The sequence below is a fragment of the Pelodiscus sinensis genome, chromosome 10 (genome assembly GCF_049634645.1).
Source record: "Pelodiscus sinensis isolate JC-2024 chromosome 10, ASM4963464v1, whole genome shotgun sequence".
In the NCBI taxonomy this organism is placed as follows: domain Eukaryota; kingdom Metazoa; phylum Chordata; order Testudines; family Trionychidae; genus Pelodiscus; species Pelodiscus sinensis.
The window spans coordinates 30,992,129-31,011,047 of NC_134720.1; positions in this window are offsets into that span (position 1 = coordinate 30,992,129).

Below are 18,919 nucleotides of genomic sequence, written 5' to 3' on the forward strand. Positions count from 1 at the left end.
ATCTGTTTTGTTTAAATGAAAGTAATATAATTTATCATAAGGGACATGCTGTAGAGTTAAATATAGAAAGGTCTGCAAAAGTCTGAGGTGGCAGCATTATTGTTACATACTGTCCAAGGGTACGTCTACACTGCATCCCTAGTTCGAACTAGGGATGCAAATGGAGACAACCGAAGTAGTTAATGAAGCGGGGATTTAAATATCCCGCGCTCCATTAACGTGATCTCGCCGGCGCGCTAGTTCCAATCACAGCTGATTCGAACCAGGAAGTGCGCGCCGGGACGCGTTAGTTCGGACTAAAGCCCTTAGTCCGAACTAATGTTACTCCTCAAAAAATGAGGAGTAACATTAGTTCGGACTAAGGGCTTTAGTCCGAACTAACGCGTCCCGGCGCGCACTTCCTGGTTCGAATCAGCTGTGATTCGAACTAGCGCGCCGGCGAGATCACGTTAATGGAGCGCGGGATATTTAAATCCCCGCTTCATTAACTACTTCGGTTGTCTCCATTTGCATCCCTAGTTCGAACTAGGGATGCAGTGTAGACATACCCCAAGTGTGTAGTGACACCATACCGTAAACATGGTGTTTGTTATATCGATATACAAACAATGTATCGTTATGCTGCTGAACTTTACTCTCTATTATACTGACAGGTCTTAAGTATCACGTGATGTCATTAGAACAAATGTTAAGCTTGAAAATCCGAAGTTAGGTAACTGCATAAATGGCCTAATTTTTCAAAAATGCTGAGCCCCTGGATGTTTCCACTACTATCAGTTTTGCCGTAGGGTAAGGAATATACCAGATTATATTCTCCCTAAACTGTCTCATCTCTCTGGAGTAGCAACACAGAGGTCCAGGGAGTTTGGCTTTTTGTGGACAGATAGTTAAGCTGTATGGGATATAGTCACTGTGACTCTTGTTGGCTCAATGGGAATTGCACAGCGAGAAGTATTTGAAGATGGTTACTTTGTGTAAACTGTATTAAACAAGTGACTCTCAACCTTGGAGTTCCAGTGATCCTTTTCATAGCTGGAGGCAGAGATGGACACAAAATATTTGCAGCCCAATGTCTCAGGCTACGTCTACACTACAAGGTTTTTAGCGCAAAAACATCTGGTTTTGCACAAAAACTGGCAGCGCATCCACACCTCAAGTGTGCTTTTGCCCAAGAAAATTGATAGAACAGAAGGCTTTTTCCAACCGAGTTATTCCTCTCCCCACGATAGAGGGCTTTTGCCGATAGTTATTCCTCTCCCTACAGCTTTTGCGCAAAAAGGCAGGTGTGGACACCCCACAGGGGTTTCTTGTGCAAGAAACCCCTATCGGAAAAAGCACAGGTGCTCTGATGGCCATTCACAGAATGGCCATCAGAGCTTTCTTGCTCAAGAACGTCCATACAGTGTGGACGCTCTCTTGTGCAAAAGCACATCACTTTTGCGATGTGCTTTGAGGTCTGGACGTCTCTTGCTCAAGAAGTTTTTGCTCGATAACTCTTGAGCAAAAGGCTTCTTCTGCAAAAACCCTGAAGTGTAGACAAAGCCCTAATGTATAACACAGTTCTGTGTCATCATGTGTTGATGCTACACCAAGAAGCCAATACCACAACTAGGAGATCAAGGTGCAGTCCTTTTGTGACTCTTCTCCAACATCCCATTCCTCACTTTTAGGGGAGGGAATAGAAGGGCTTCTCTGATTGATTCAGTCTCCAAGTGCCTTCCTTCTGTATGCTAAGTAGTTGTAATTCACTGGCCTAGTGCTAAGAGTCCCATCTCACTCCTCACAGCATGATGAGTGCTCTTTGATCAGTGTGAGACAAGTTCTGAGAAGAATTGACCAAATCTGATGGTCTCTTTGAGAGCTGCATGTAGGGCTCCAAATTTTGACTGTTGTATAGGTTTTTATACTGCCTTGATCCCTATAGCATCTAAGCTAGGGTAAGCAGATAGCAAGTGTGAAAAGTTGGGGTGGGGTAAGGGACAATAGTTACCTATATATGAAACAAAGCCCTGAATATCAGGACTGTCCCTACAAAATCAGGACATCTGGTCACCCTGAGCACCTTTTAGTCATGCGTTGAAGAACACATCGGTCACACATGGTTCATTTGCTCATCCTTTTTGCTAGGAGGATGATTGTGTGTGCAGTGGAGTGTTTTATTTTGTTAGGGTTTTGTTTTTCTAAATGTGCATGTTGCTTCATATTTGTTAGAGACTGCAGGCTGAAGAAGCCTGCCTTGCTTTTAGCGCAGAAGGTGGTGACGTTTGTGAAGGTCTTTAGTTTCAGTGGGAGTTTGTTTCATAGACTTAAACAGACTTCCAAGAAAGCTCAGCCATGCACAGCTATATGTGTCCTCATAGACATCACTTCAATATTTGGAGTCTAAACCTTGGTATCAGGTGGACTAGTAGAATCCTACAAGAGAAGAAAATCAGCCATTTCATTCTTAGCCTAGAGTTGGGCAAAAAGCCACTCAGCAGGCTGCATCTGGCCTGCCTAAGGTTTTGATCTGGCTCACGTGGCTGTTCCAGGCCCCACCCCCTTGTGCATTGTCTGGGAGCTGGAAACACAGGAGCCCTTTTAACTGCTTCTATTTAAAGGGTTTGTGCCTTCCCCGTGGCTATCCAGCAATAGAAGCAATTAAAATAGAAGCAATTAAAAGGGCTCTAGTGTCCCTGGTTCCCAGGCAATGCACTAGCAGCAAGGCCAGGAGCAGTGGGCCCTTTAAATAGCAGGAATTGAAAGGGCTTGCAGCACCCGTCCCCGCTAAGGTGATGTCTGGGAGATGCAGGGCAGGTGCGAGCCCTTTCAACTCCTGCTATTTAAAGGCTCCGCCTCTTCCACCTGAGGCCCCGCCCCTTCCGGGGTGGCCCGTGACCACTTCAAAATATTTTTAAGTGGCTCCTTTTTCAAAAATTATTGTGCGTCCCTGCCTTAGCCACATCCCTCTACGCCAGCAGACCACATCCCTTTGGCTTTGGCATAATAGCCAGGTCGTCTCTCTGCTACTCTTTTCAATGGAAGACATGAATTCTATTCTTCAGGGATCTCTTCCCTTTGCCCCCTAGTGCTTCCACACAGCAAAAAGTAGAATCCATCTTGCTCTTTGTAATTTAGATAGCAAAACGCTTTACGTTATTTTTTTAGTTTACTATTTCATTATACCCCAATGGTGGTTTAAAGGACTTGAAAAAATGATTGACCCATGTGACCGTTGGAAAAAAAAATGAAATTGCATTTTTCTGCTGTGAAGGAGATACTGTTTAGGTTTACACTAAAAAAAGAGGTTTGATGCTGATTCTGTTATGTCAGTGGGAATTATGCCAGTCTTCTGTGGCCTATAGAAATGTTCATACACTTATTTTTTGTTTTGCATTTTGTAGATGAAGATTACAACAAAGCCCTAAAGTTATTGGGTTTAATCTAAAACTCACAAAGAACCTAACAGTCTACAACTTTGGGGAAATCCTCCTTCCCTCAGTCTTCCAAAATTAGGTAGACATTTTGATTTATAACTGAACCATTTGATATTTTCACCAAAGTCATTTTCCCTGCCCATATTAAATTAATTTATACCAGAATATTGGACATACATAATAAATTATGGCTGAACTACCTATTCTACATGTATAATTAATTATATTAAGCATCTCCATTTTAAAATTAGAATTAGATAACCCTAAGAGACAATCCTGTTAGTATTTTTTTAATAAATACTTATGTTTGAAACTGTTTAGCAGAGCACCTGATAACTGATATAGCAGTGTTAACATCTGTTCCATTATTTCCAGAGAACGTTAGTTTAACGTAATGCTGCTCACATAAAATATGCATTTGTTCTTGACTGTCAAGTGCCTCTATTATTTTATTAAAAAGTCAAAAAAGAATATAATCAGACTTCATAATTTATGTGTGACATTTTCATTACAGAAAACTTTATGCAAAATTGAATTCTAAAATTTAATTTCCTGTGATGTTTAAATTACTTACTATCTGGCTCCTCTCCAAACATTGTGATCATTTGAAGCCCCATATGAATTCTATTAAGGATATGTTTAGCTGCTGCCAAAATGTACTGGGTATTTTTCTATGTAATTCCAAGAATATGCTTCTTAAATTTATTTTGTGCCAGTTTCTTTCTCACAGGAAAGAAATGCAAGACATTTTTAACTACTGCCAGGCATTTTTTTTTTAGGTGCCCTCACCTCCCACAACATGGGTTGTCACTTATGAAGCCTGGCCATCACCCAAAATCTACTCCAGACACTGTAGGGTTTTGCTAACCACTGCCATTGAGTGACCAGTTTTACTCTTATTTTTTGTGCTCCCCATTCCCACCTACAGACAGTCATCCTGGTGCCTAAACTTCTTCCAGAAGAGCCAAACAGGGGAACTTCTGAAGTGCACCTGGCTACTTCCTTCCTTCCTCCCCCCCCCTCCCCCCCCCCCCCCCCCCCCCCGCCCATTGAGGATAAAACCACCTCTCAGTGAAAACCCTGAGCCCCACCAAACCAAGGCACAGTGCTAAAATCAAAAACAAATCACGCTTTCCTCCATGAAATTGCACTGCATTAGGGTAAGCTCATCTGGTTGCACCAGTGCAGCTCCACTGATAACAGAGTTGTTGCAATGTAACCATTGGGAGTATTGATGCCACTTCCCTCAGACATTTAATACATGGAAGGAACTTAGTTGATCATATGTTTAAACACAAGGGGCCAAATCCACCCATGACATGTACAGAATTATCTTCCATTGACTCAAAAAAGTAGTGTACCTGCTGTATCTGGTTCTTAAGAGGTTTATTCTCCCTTTAATTTTGTGTGGGAGCATTTGTGTGTATCTAAAATGAACATTAGTGGGAGTTATTTGAATGATTCCTTAGAACAGATCTCTGAATTGACATTTAAAGGGGCAGGCGGCTGGAGAAGTGCCTTGAGAAATGATTGATCACATGAGGTTTGACACATGCCTGTTTCATCTTTTTTGGTGGTGTTGAGAATACTTGTGACAATTTCCTTTTACATCATGCATAAACAATATTGAAAAAAAGTTTAAGTACCTTAGGAATTCACTATATTAAAAATGCAACATCTGTAATGAATGAGATCTGCAATTTATTCAGGTATTCAAATTTCACCATGTTCGGAGAAAGCAAAATATCTTGAGCAAGTGTATGTATTGTTTGTGGGATTAATCCAAGGTGACATAGAATCATAGAATAATAGGACTGGAAGGGACCTCAAGAGGTCATCGAGTCCAGCCCCCCGCCCTCAAGGCAGGACCAAGCTCCGTCTACACCATCCCTGACATATGTCTATCCAACCTGTTCTTAAATATCTCCAGAGAGGGAATTCCACCACCTCCCTTGGCAATTTATTCCAATATTTGACCACTCTGACAGTTAGGAATTTTTTCCTAATGTCCAATCTAAACCTCCCCTGCTGCACTTTAAGCCCATTACTCCTTGTCCTGTCCTCAGAAACCAAGAGGAACAAATTTCTCCTTCCTCCTTGTGACACCCTTTTAGATATTTGAAAACTGCTATCATGTCCCCCCTTAATCTTCTTTTTTCCAAACTAAACAAGCCCAGTTCATGAAGCCTGGCTTCATAGGTCATGTTCTCTAAACCTTTAATCATTCTTGTTGCTCTTCTCTGCACCCTTTTCAATTTCTCCACATCTTTCTTGAAATGTGGCGCCCAGAACTGGACACAGTACTCCAGCTGAGGCCTAACTAGTGCAGAGTAGAGCGGCAGAATGACTTCACGAGTTTTGCTTACAACACACCTGTTGATACAACCTAGAATCATATTTGCTTTTTTTGCAACAGCATCACACTGTTGACTCATATTCAACTTGTGGTCCACTATGACCCCTAGATCCCTTTCCGCCATGCTCCTTCCTAGACAGTCGCTTCCCATCTTGTATGTATGGAACTGATTGTTCCTTCCTAAGTGGAGCACTTTGCATTTCTCTTTATTAAACCTCATCCTGTTTACCTCTGACCATTTCTCTAACTTGCTAAGATCATTTTGAATTATGTCCCTATCCTCCAAAGAAGTCGCAACCCCACCCAGTTTGGTATCATCTGCAAACTTAATAAGCGTACTCTCTATCCCAATATCTACTTCATTGATGAAGATATTGAACAGTACGGGTCCCAAAACAGACCCTTGAGGAACTCCACTTGTTATCCCTTTCCAGCAGGATTTAACACCGTTAACAACAACTCTCTGACTACGGTTATCCAGCCAATTATGCACCCACCTTATCGTGGCCCTATCTAAGTTATATTTGCCTAGTTTATCAATAAGAATATCATGCGAGACCGTATCAAATGCCTTACTAAAGTCTAGGTATATGACATCCACCGCTTCTCCCTTATCCACAAGGCTCGTTATCTTATCAAAGAAAGCTATCAGATTAGTTTGGCATGACTTGTTCTTCACAAACCCATGCTGGCTATTCCCTATCACTTTATTACCTTCCAAGTGTTTGCACATGATTTCCTTAATTACCTGCTCCATTATCTTCCCTGGGACAGACGTTAAACTGACCGGCCTGTAGTTTCCTGGGTTGTTCTTATTCCCCTTTTTATAGATGGGCACAATATTTGCCCTTTTCCAGTCTTCTGGAATCTCCCCTGTCTGCCATGATTTTTCAAAGATCATAGCTAAAGGCTCAGATACCTCCTCTATCAGCTCCTTGAGTATCCTGGGATGCATTTCATCAGGACCTGGTGACTTGCTGACATCTAACTTTCCTAAGTGATTTTTAACTTGTTCTTTGTGTATCCTATCTTCTAAACTTACCCTCTCTCTGCTTGTATTCACTACGTTAGGCACACCTCCAGACTTCTCGGTGAAGACCGAAACAAAGAAGTCATTGAGCATCTCCGCCATTTCCAAGTTCCCTGTTACTGCTTCTCCCTCCTCACTAAGCAGTGGGCCTACCCTGTCCTTGGTCTTCCTCTTGCTTTTAATGTATTTATAAAAGGTCCTCTTGTTTCCCTTTATGCCTGTAGCTAGTTTGATCTCATTTTGTGCCTTTGCCTTTCTAATCTTGCCCCTGCATTCCCGTGTTGCTTGCCTATATTCATCCTTTGTTAGTTGTCCTAGTTTCCATTTTTTATACGACTCCTTTTTTATTTTGAGATCATGCAAGATCTCCTTGTTAAGCCAAGCTGGTCTTTTGCCATATTTTCTATCTTTCCTACACAGCGGAATTGTTTGCTTTTGGGCCCTTAACAACGTCCCTTTGAAATACTTCCAACTCTCCTCAGTTGTTTTTCCCTTCAGTCTTGCTTCCCATGGGACCTTACCTACAAGTTCTCTGAGCTTATCAAAATCTGCCTTCCTGAAATCCATTACCTCAATTGTGCTGGTCTCCCTTCTACCTTTCCTTAAGATCATGAACTCTATTATTTCGTGATCACTGTCCCCTATACTGTCTTCCACTTTCAAGTTCTCAACTAGTTGCTCCCTATTTGTTAAAACCAAATCCAGAACAGCTTCCCCTCTGGTAGCTTTTTCAACCTTCTGAAACAGAAAGTTGTCTCCAATGCAGTCCAGAAACTTATTGGATAGCCTGTGCCTCGCTGTGTTAGTTTCCCAACATATGTCTGGATAGTTGAAGTCCCCCATCACCACCAAATCTTGGGCTTTGGATAGTTTTGTTAATTGTTTAAAAAAGGCCTCATCCACCTCTTCTACCTGGCTAGGTGGCCTGTAGTAGACTCCTAGCATGATATCACCCTCGTTTTTTACCCCTTTTAGCTTAACCCAGAGACTCTCTACATAGCTATCTCCTACGTTCATCTCCACTTCAGTCCAAGTATGTACACTTTTAATATACAAGGCAACCCCTCATCCCTTTTTTCCCTGTCTGTCCTTCCTGAGCAAGCCGTACCCTTCCATACCAACATTCCAATCATGCGTCCCATCCCACCAGGTTTCTGTAATACCAATGATATCATAGTTGTATTTATTGGTTAGCAATTCCAGTTCTTCCTGCTTATTACCCATGATTAATATAAATCCTCAGAAGTCTTATGATTCTGAAGACATGATTAATATAAATCCTCAGAAGTCTTATGAGCTTCAAATGACTCTTTTAAACAATGTGCCAGACAAGAATGAACTTTTAGTTGAGTGAACTTCCTAGGAACACTTGGCAGGAGATGAATACAAATTGCCACCTTCAAGCTCAACCTTCCAAAGCTGTGCTCTGAGGAGAGAGAAGCTGTTCCAAAGATCCCAAGATCACAGGCCCAAATGCATAATGGCATTCATGGGGGTTCTCTAAGCCAAAGGTGATATGGACTTCTAACCACAGGAGGAGTCCTGTGTGGGATTTGAAAGACGGACTACTCCCAGCTTTGGCCGCTCTCTGCCAAACTTATTATACTACCTGTAGATTCTTTTATTATTTTAATGTTTTCTCTGTCATGCTATCACCTTTAAGAAGAAAAATGCTTGTTGGAGTCTCCTTTTTGAAGGGTTTCTTCCTAATCATGAGAGCTAGAGGGAGTGCAGAATTGATAAGAAGCAAGGAAGTTTCCAAATGGCACTGAGATACAGAGATGCTTTTATTGTTTCTAGGGGAAATCATTGTCTCCTTCATTTGTGAGGTTGAAAGACTATGCTAGACTTGACAGTCCAAAGAGCTCTCTTAGCCCTCGTCTACAGTCCTTATTTCAAAATAACAAGTGGAGCGTCCAGACTACCAAGCCTATTATCTCAAAATAATAACTCCTCCTTTCCATGAGGAATAATACTTAGGGTACATCTACACAGCAGGGCAAAACTCAAATTAAGCTACGCAACTTCAACTAAGTCAATTGCATAGCTGTGGTTGAAATAGCTTAATTCGGCTTTTAGTGCTCTCTACACTGCAAAAAGTCGAAGAAAGAACACTCTTCCTACAACCTCCCTTACGCCTTCTGTAACCCTCATTTCACGAGTTGGAATAAGATGTCCTCTAGCTCATCATTATTTCAAAATAATGACTTGCTGTGTAGATGTGCTTTTTGTTGTTCCGAAATAATGCTGCTGTGTAGACATAGCCTTATTTTGAAATAGTGGTACTGGGGATGTACCACAGCCTCTATTTTGAAATAACTATCCCCAGAGACATTCAAAGTAATTACTCCTCACTGCTTCCTAGGGCTCTAAGTCAAGGTAACATGTTCACATTAAGGGACCCTGCCTCAGACTAATTTTGAAGTTTCCCTGTTGTGTGGACATGCTATTTCTAATTAGTTATTTCAGAAGTTATTATTTTGAAATAACTTATTTCAGAATAATTTTCTAGTGTAGCATGCCCTCAGAGACAAGTTGAACAGTCAGAGTAATGCACTCTGTGGACTCTTCAAAGGAGAACTAGTACCCTAATGCACTCAGAGGGCAGTACTTGGACATGATATGTCATAAGTTTCATGAACCACGAGAACCAGGAAATCCTGCATATTCCCTTTGACCACTATTTAAAACTCTTTCCATTCAATGAGTGTTCCCTACACACTTCTGAAGCTACAGACTATTTGTTTTTGTTGTAAAAAGCCTGCTTGGATATGGTCCTATTTGTTCTGCATCAGTAACATTAAGCTATGGGAAGCCTAACTAAATAAGACACACATATTGTATTTCTTTAAGTCCGGATAGTTCTGCCACTCTTACCCATGTCAACTAATATCTCTTATTCTCATCGGAGGAAGTGGTTTTTGTCCACGAAAGCCCATAATACTTACTATCTCTCTATCTAAAAAAATGTGTTAGTCTCTAAGGTGCTACAGGGCTACTTGTTATAGTCCACAACTTCAATTTAAGAATGCATGTTAGAACTTCATTTTTATAAAGCACTTAAATGTCTGTTGTTTACATTATGCATTAGCATACAAAGGAAAATATGGACCATCTTTGTACCATGGATTATGGCTCATTCCTCTCTAGTCAGGGGATGCATATGTGTGCAATACATTGCTTTATCTTTGCAGGATAACAACTGAGCAAAGATGGACGTTGAAGAAGAACATTGGGTGGGTAGCAATAAGGATCCATCCAAAGTTCAAAAGGTTATGTCATCAGTAGTGTAAGCCATTATGTACCACATATGCTTGTGCATGGTGAGAGCACAAAAGAGTCATAGTGACACTTGTGCCATTGTTTATCATATTAATAAATCTTGCTAGAAAGGTTGCTCCAATATTTGTGTAAAATCTGAGGTGATGTAACAGAGGAGAAAAACCAACACCTTTGCGGGAATGACAAACCGACAGTCCATTGATTACAAGAAAGGTGTAGATATCAGAGGGTACATCTACTCTATGCACCTTATTTAGAAATAAGCTGCTTCAGAATAACAACTCCCAGAATAGCTATTTCAAAATAGCACATTCACTCTACAAATGCTCATTGAAATAGTGCAAATCTCTAGCAAAATAGTGAAAAAGTGTGTCCACACTGATTGGAGGCTGAATCTCACTTAAAAACACATGCACGCACACATACATGCACCCCAGAAGCACTTGGGCAGGGCATCAGGACAGCAGTCACTTCCTGTAGCTGCTGCCTGAGGTTCTCTGAAGCTCGTGCTTAAAGCAACTCCCATCCAGAGTCGTGTCTCAGCTCTTCACCTTTGTCTACCTCCTCAAGGGACAGCAAATTCTTCTCCCTTCCTGCTTTGGTTGCCCTTGTGGATTCCACAGCACTCCAGCCATGGAGATGAACCTGCTGCAAATCACTCACCGGCTCTTAGACCTCATGCCGCACCTTCTGCTCCAGTTACTACAGGTTGTCCATGTGGCACTGCAGGAACAGGACCTGCAGCTCGCTGCGGGGCACCTCCTTACCTCTCTCCACATACTGCTCATGCAGCAAATCCTCTCCCAGCCTCCCCTGCACACCATGTACCACCACTTCTGGCATGAGGACACCCCAGTTCCAACTGGTGGGACTGCATCATCATGGAGTGGTGGGACAACCAGCAGTGGCTCCAGAACTTTTGCATGCAGGACACCTTTGTGGAGCTGTGTGAGTGGCTCACCCCTGCCCTCCAGCAATGGGCTAGCCTCATGAGACCTGTCATACCCTTTGGAAGCTCAACACTCTGGACAGCTACCATTCCATTGGGAACCAGTTCGGTGTGGGGAGATCGACCATAGGGCCTGTACTCGTGCAGGTATGTCGCTCTTGTGCTATTGTCCCAGGAGGGTGGTCAACTCCTGTAATGGGATTCCCTAGGGAAGGGAGCGGTGAGGGACTTTCCCTCCCCAAGAAGATGTCCAGTCCCAGCTCTACAAAGCCCTGCTGGGGATAGGGTAATTTGGAGTTGCTCCTGCTGTGGGAGAAGGGGCTTGGGCTTGTTATTTCAAAATAACGTGAGTTATTTTGAAAAAAAAAATGCTTCAGTGTAGACCTGCCCTGGATGTTGTTCTTTAAAAAAAAAATCATGTCAAAGGTGCCGAAAAAAATTCTCACCTCACTAGAGTGGAGGTTTTATTCAAGTTTTTAATCTCTCATTTCAAATTAAAAGCCAAAATGCAGGGTATTTTCCTTGTTTGAAAACTGCTATTCTGCCCTGCAAGTGAGGATAGGCTACATCATGAATTTAATGCTGTATCCCTGAGTATGGGTGTTATGCAGAGTCACAGCAACCAAGAAGGAGCAACAGGTTAACTGGCACTCCACTGAGATACAAACTAATGCAGACGTGTGTCTCACACCAGTCATTTGTCCGTCATAGAGAGTTTCCTTGGCACACCAGCGCTTTCTCCACAGGTCAGTGCCACATCCTCACACCCTTTTCAGCAACCTTCTCCTCTGTGAGCAGTGTTCCCATATTGCGAGAGACTGCTATTGTGAATGGTCCCTGAGTGGTTGCTCAAGGGGGTGGAATGGCTTCTTGCTCTTTTCTTCACTTCCTGGGAAGCCTCCCAAGGCCCAGTTACCATCGGTCTCATTGCCATTGTAAATAAACAAGAGATCTGCAATTTATCCAGGGATTCAAATTTCACCATGTTTGAAGAAGGCAAAGATTCAGCACAAATATTTGCAAAGCAAAATGTATATTGTTGCATAGCTCAGTATATATTCCAGATACTACTCACAATTCTTTTCTAAATCAATCTACATTTTGCATCTCCTTATTCAGCAGACATCACGCTGCCGCCAAGATACTAGCAAAATTTAAAATCAATGCATGTTTGTGGAATGTTATTGTCAGATTTTGTAATTTTTGGAGGAGGCCGTGTCAGTAAAACTTGGCTTGTGCCGGTTAAATAATCCCAGTCATGAGTCTTTAGAGAAATTCACTGACAACCTTAAGACAAGGCTTTAGAAATGGATTAACTCTGCTTTTGCTTGTGAAGTCTGTTAACGTTTCATGTAGCCGACTTGATACTAATGTAAGAATTTCCAAAATGAAGGAATTTTGCCCATTCTGACCGCTTTCCCGATATCCCAGGTCTGTGAAGAACATTCAAGTCTTGTTTCCTGATGGTGTAGAGTATGATGGGAGAAAGGAAGATTACTGAGAAATGACTGTCTCCCATTTCTTACATTACTACAAGTGCGCCTTCCTCAACAGTGGGATAAGGCAAGCATGCTGTAGCAGCTGCCAGAGAGGATGGTTTACAACCACAATATTGCCTTCTGCTAGGGAAGAGGCTCACACAGACAATAAAAACTTAAGATGGAGGTTTTCAAAACAGAAATGGAAATTAAATGGCCCATTCCCATTGACTCTTCAGTGGCAGCAAGATTCCTTAGCTGACTTTTGTGTCCTGAAACTTCCCCCTAGCAGAACAAGAGTTCCTCTTCACTGGTGGTTTTGATTATCATTATTGAATCTAAATGCCTAACTTTATGTTTCTAAATCCCTATTTAGGTAAGAAGACTGATTTATAGAAGGATAATGTGCCCATAAATATAAATGTAGTCCATAGTATCTCCAGGGGCTCACTTTAGAAAATCCAGGTTGCTTTTAGTTAGGGACTAGCATAGTAGCTGAACTGTAACCACCAGCAATGCTGGCCAGTAAATATGACCTGCGGTACGTATATTTGTTACTCTGCATTTCCAGAAAGCTTTCTTCTTTCCAGTATGCATTTTACTGTCTCAACCAATAAGCAGTTTTTCTAAACGTTGGATTCTCTTCGTTCAGAGAAAAGATGGTAAACACGTGCACTAATAGAACATTGGCTGGAGACCTTTAATCTAGAAAGATACAGCTATTACAGATGCTGGTTACAGCTTCTGATGAGTGGTGTGTAATGTACGTTCAAGATAAGACTATAACATGTTAAAAAAGAATCCACTCAGTCTGAATCCCATGGCACAGTATCAGCACTTAATAGGCCTGACTCTCCAGGCCAGGAGATGACAGACTAAAAGGCCAAGTACAATATCATTTCAAAGTCTGCCCAATGTGTTTGCTTTCTTTAAAGAAAAAAAATAACTCCCTATCATCAGTGTGCTGACGGGAGCTCTTGGGAGCCTCTTGTTAAAACTCCGCTACCAAAGAAGAGAGAAGGTTGGGATTGTTTGCCTTCTCTCTGGATGTTGCTATTTCACCCCGTCTCAGATTACTTTTAACAGGTTAATAAAAACAATTCCAGAAAAATAATTTTGCTGGCTCGGGGGAGGGTGAATCGTACCTAGAGTGACACTCTGAGGTTGGCCTCATTAGAAACTGCCTTCACCTTCCAAACACCCACATTTTGAATTACAGACATTGAACACTATGCTATAGTATCAATGTGCATCTGAGATATCCAAACACCCACATTTTGAATTACAGACATTGAACACTATGCTATAGTATCAATGTGCATCTGAGATACAAATATTGTAACACATCCCCTGGCCACCCGGGCTTTAGCTATGTTGTCACTATGCCACATGCCAGCACCAGACCCTCATACTGACAGCACCCAGATTCTTCTGCACCTAAAACACACCACTTCCGTTTGTAGGAATATAGAAAATGCTATTTCAGATCACAGTAGTGATCCTTCTCTGGTACCCAGTCTCAGGCAGTAGCCAGTGCCCAGCTTTTTAAAGGAGAATGAAGTAATATCACCTTCTTCCTCAACTATAGTAATAAGAGTATTTTTGTCTAAATTATTAATAATTTTCCAAGTCCTTACTCTGCTGCTCTGTACTCCTCACATAGATTTGCCATACAATGATTCTGCAAAGTCAGAGAAGCATAGTGCCAAATCCTAGGTCCATAGATACTCATTTGTCATGAAAGCTCTTCTATGGATGCTTGGTAGGCAGAACCAGAATACGATATGGCATAACCCCTGCAACCATGTTGTGGTTCCTAGCATGAGTTGTTAACTCTGTCAGTATTCGTGTAATTTATGTATATTCAGCTATAATGAAATATAATGTGCAACTAAAGACTTGTTCCCTGTTGTTGTTTTCCACTCTTTTATGAGTAGGCGGGACAGAAAGAGAGGGCAATTAACTTCTGATCTCTTTGGCTACAAAGTGTGTCACTTATGACACTTGGCCCTGAATCCAAGTTATTTTAGAGCAAAAGTATTTTTAGCACACTTCCCCTATTAATTTGCACAAATCAGATACACTAGTTCACTAATTGGATGATGACAAAATCAGATAATTTATTACTAGTATCTTAATTTATTTATTATTGAACACTTTATTAAATTATACACTTTGCTGCCTGCACATCTTTAATGGGTTTTACAGTAGGATTATTCATTTATTTCAGTGTGTGAAATAGGACCTTCATAATTCACCTGTGGCACTGCCAGCTATTAATTATAGAGCCTAGGGTCTTCACTTCATGGTGAAACCACTAATTGTGAAGATAAAATACATTCTTATTTCAGGAAGCTTACCGTTTCAAAACTCACTTGCAGTTTCCAAGAGCAGTGACAGCATAGAACCTTCTTGCATTTGAATGAATCTAGCATTTTTATGAAGTTCAGACTATTGTGTCTTGAAGCTAATTTAGATTCCTAACTGAATCAAAACCATTTAAGCAAGATTATGAGGTATGTGGAAAACAATGATAATTGGAGTATAAATGTTCTTTCTCCCTTTACAAGAATAACTTAGGGATATATTTCAAAGTGGTGCAAGGGGGGTACAGACACACTGCACCATTATTGTTAGTGGAATTTGTATAACTCTCCTTGAAAATGTAATGTAAAAGATAAACCTGTGCAGAGTGACTGGATGGCTCATTGTGGCATATGGAGCATGTCATCTTAAGGCCATTGGTTGAAAGTCAGCCCAGCTCAGTAGCAGCTGAGGATTTTTATCTTTAGTACCATTTAGTATCTTATGTGAAATGAGCTAATGGTCTCAATTTGGCTCCTAGTGGACAGGTGTCCCACTCATCAAGTAATGTCATCACAATTGACACCATAATTAACAGCCTCCGCAGAAAGGCCAGAAACAGTAACCCCAGGGAATCAGTCAGTACTTCCAGAGGAGCATTGGCAGAACGGTGATATATCCAGGGAAAGAGAGAATCATGAGCAGAAAGAAAGGAAGATCAGATAACAGGAAAGCACGTTCTGTGAGAAGAAGATTAATAGATTCCACTATGTTCGTCTAATCTGACTTCCTATATAATAAAAGCTATAGAATTTTCCCCAAAATACTTCCTAGACCATCTCTTAGAAAAACATCCAATCTTTATTTGAAAATGATCAGCAATGACACCTTGCTAAAATATTCAAATGGTTAATTACTCATTGTTAAAGTTACACCTTGTTTCCAGGCCGAATTTCTCTAATTTCAACTTCCAGCCATTGGGTTGTGTTGTATTTTTCTCTGCTGGCTTAAAGAAAAATTTTGCTTCTCCATGTAATCAAGTCCTCTTCTTAACCTTCTCTTTATTAGGCTAAATAGATCAAGCTCCTTGAGTCTATCAGTATTAGGCAAGTTTTCAAATCCTTTAATCACTCCTGTGACTCTTCTCTGAACCTTCTCCACTTTTTCAACATCCTTCTTGAATCATAGACATGACAAGAGGACACAGTATTCCAGAAGCCTCCTGTCAAACACAGAGGCAGAATAACCTGAAGATTCCCCTGTCACCACTGCTGTCTGCTGGATAGCATCACATAGTTGCCATTCAGAGTCTATGTTGTTACCAGTGGTTCTGCCAAAACTCAAGCAATAGGAGCTGATGCTTTTGGAAACAAGACACATTCTCTTCCAGCTGTCACTAGGTTCTTCCACTGGCCATGGCAACAATGGCATTCAAACACATGCCACAATAGTAGGAAATCCAAGGAGAGATAATACATGGACTGTGTAAGAAGGTTGGGGGGGTGGGAGTGAACTCCTTTTCATTGGCTGCTGAACAGCAGTGGCCTATGAAAGCTCAGCAGTCTTTGTGTGTAAACCTCTCTGCAGTGATGGCTGCAGAACCACACTTTTGCCATTCCCTGTTGCAATTTGCTGTGAAATTCCCCTTCCAGAGCGATCTAGGTGGAATCCCTAGCGACCAGAGCCCTGTGCCAGGAAGGGGGTGTGCACATCCCAGATCCTATCTTCATGCCCTACAATGAAACCATGCCATCAGACCTTGTGCACTTACAGAAGAGGTAAGGGCAGGATTCATCCCACAAATGGCTTTTTTTCCCCTACATAATTAAAAACTGTACATAGCTTCATGATCTGTACTTTAAAGAGGCCTTTATAACTGACAGGTTTTCTTCCTGAGTGGACTTGCTAGCAGGAAGACTTATTTCAAAGAGAAATACGCTCCCACTGGGAAACGCATCACTTTCCACTAGAAGGGGACAGAGGCTATTTATGGTTGAGTTATAAACAACTAAGAAAAAAGGTGGCTCACAATGCAGGCTCTCACACCATAAATATAGTATCAGGGACAAGGGGACTGTAATAAGAAACACGTTTAAATAGAAATAACTTAATTCCATCACACACACACCAACTTAATGCATACCTTTAAGCTGAAAAATGTATACGTTTCCCCATAACCTCCATCTGCATCTACAGATGATCTGCTAGAGCTAGACACACTGGTGCCTCATGTCCTTCAGTTACACTTCTTTGCTGCAGCCATCAATGTTTTAATGAACCATTTTTTATATTTATCTGTCGCTGTTTTCCCCAACTGTACCATAGCTGTACCGTCCAGTAAAACCCATTATCTCTATTAGTCTGCCAATAGCAAATCAGTAAAATTGCTTGTTCCTTAATTGATAGAACACACTCCTCCTCCTACTGATAGATTACCCCAGACTAACAGCTCAGAGACTTATTCCCTAGTGCCTGAATTCTATCCAGTCTAGAGCAATTGGTTTATACTTTCAGTAATAAATCCTAACCTATCAATATATAATAGCCTTTAATAATCAACAACTACAGACTCTGTCTGGTTCATAAGACCTCTGCAGAGCTAGCCATTTTTATATGTCTATAATTAGCAGCAGTCAAATAATGTTTGTGTGACATAGCACAATCTTCCTTGCTGTGCAAGAATGATAACACATTTTACATACATTCAAACATGATTTAATCAGGTTGTCTGCCTATCTATATAATGTATTTCAGTGTAAACCAGTGCAGCTGGCCTTCAAATGTGTTAGGAATGTAAATACCACTGTGAATGCCTTAATGGGGGTATTAAGTCTGTTGCTGCAGAAATGCCCTCTGATCAGCAAAGGCACTATCTTTGGGGTAAATACTTTAACAAATGGCAAAGTTTGGATGATCAAACTAAAGATTTTGCATATACACAAGGACCTTTCATTTAACTAAGAATGCTCTGTAGTCGAAGAATGTTATCATCAAACACTCCAATTTCAAATAAAACGGATAAATTTATATTTACAATATGTTTCCAAAGTATGCTATGGGAAATACACTTATGGATATTACATGTCTTATGTAAATATTGAGGGGAGACACTTGCAACTGTAGCACTGCCAAGCACAGCAATAAAATGCATAATGTAGCTGGGCCACTTAACTACAGGAACTAAGCACGTGTGGTCTTGTGTTTAGTGCTCAGAACTAGAAATTAAGAGATTTGAGTTCTAGCCCTGCCTTTACCATTATAATGTGACACAAACTCTTTGCCTCAGTTTCTGTTAGCTATAAAATGTGGGTGGGGTGGGAGGGAGAAATACCTTACAAGGATTACGGGTGACAGTTCATATAGTACATTTAGCCTGCTTGAGATCCTGGAGTGGAAGGCATGAGAGACTGCCAAGTAATACTGCTGCCTTTTCAGTTAAAATCAAGGTAGTCAGAGGCGTTTTTAACAGAATCTGCTAAGAGGAATGGGAGAAAAGGTGCCCTAAAACAAGGTAATAAAACTATAAAGTTAATGAGGAAATCATGTAGTACTTTACAGTATGGCCTCTTTATAAAACTCTTCTGAGGAGCCAGGCTTTTTGAGTAACACAGTGTGCACTATAAAATGGATGTTTAATGTAGCTGGAGGCCAAGAAAAACATTGTATAATTGTAGTAAGAAGCTCACTAAGTAAAATGATAGCTTTTAGAGGATGAAATATAGTGTACGTTTTCAGAGCTGCACCAGTTTCCAGCTTCATATTGCTTCAATAACAGTTTCTTCATTTCATGTACAAATGCATCTCTGAGGAGATTTGTTACAAAGATGTTTTCTGCCTTGGAAATAAGCTGCTAACTAGAGCTAGTCCAATTATTCATTGTGAATATATTAACTGACACAGTCAGGCCTTTTTTCCTCCTCTGCTCAAGCACCAATCCTGATTTCTCCAAAGGTATTTGATCTTCACAAGAATACACCTGAGAGTTTCTGCCAACAAAGATCAGTCTTCTGTGGGTGTTTGTAAACTGTCCACTTACACAACTTTTGATTTGTGGTAAGCAAATTGGGCATCTTAGGCACAAATATTGGAATCTGCGCCTTGATT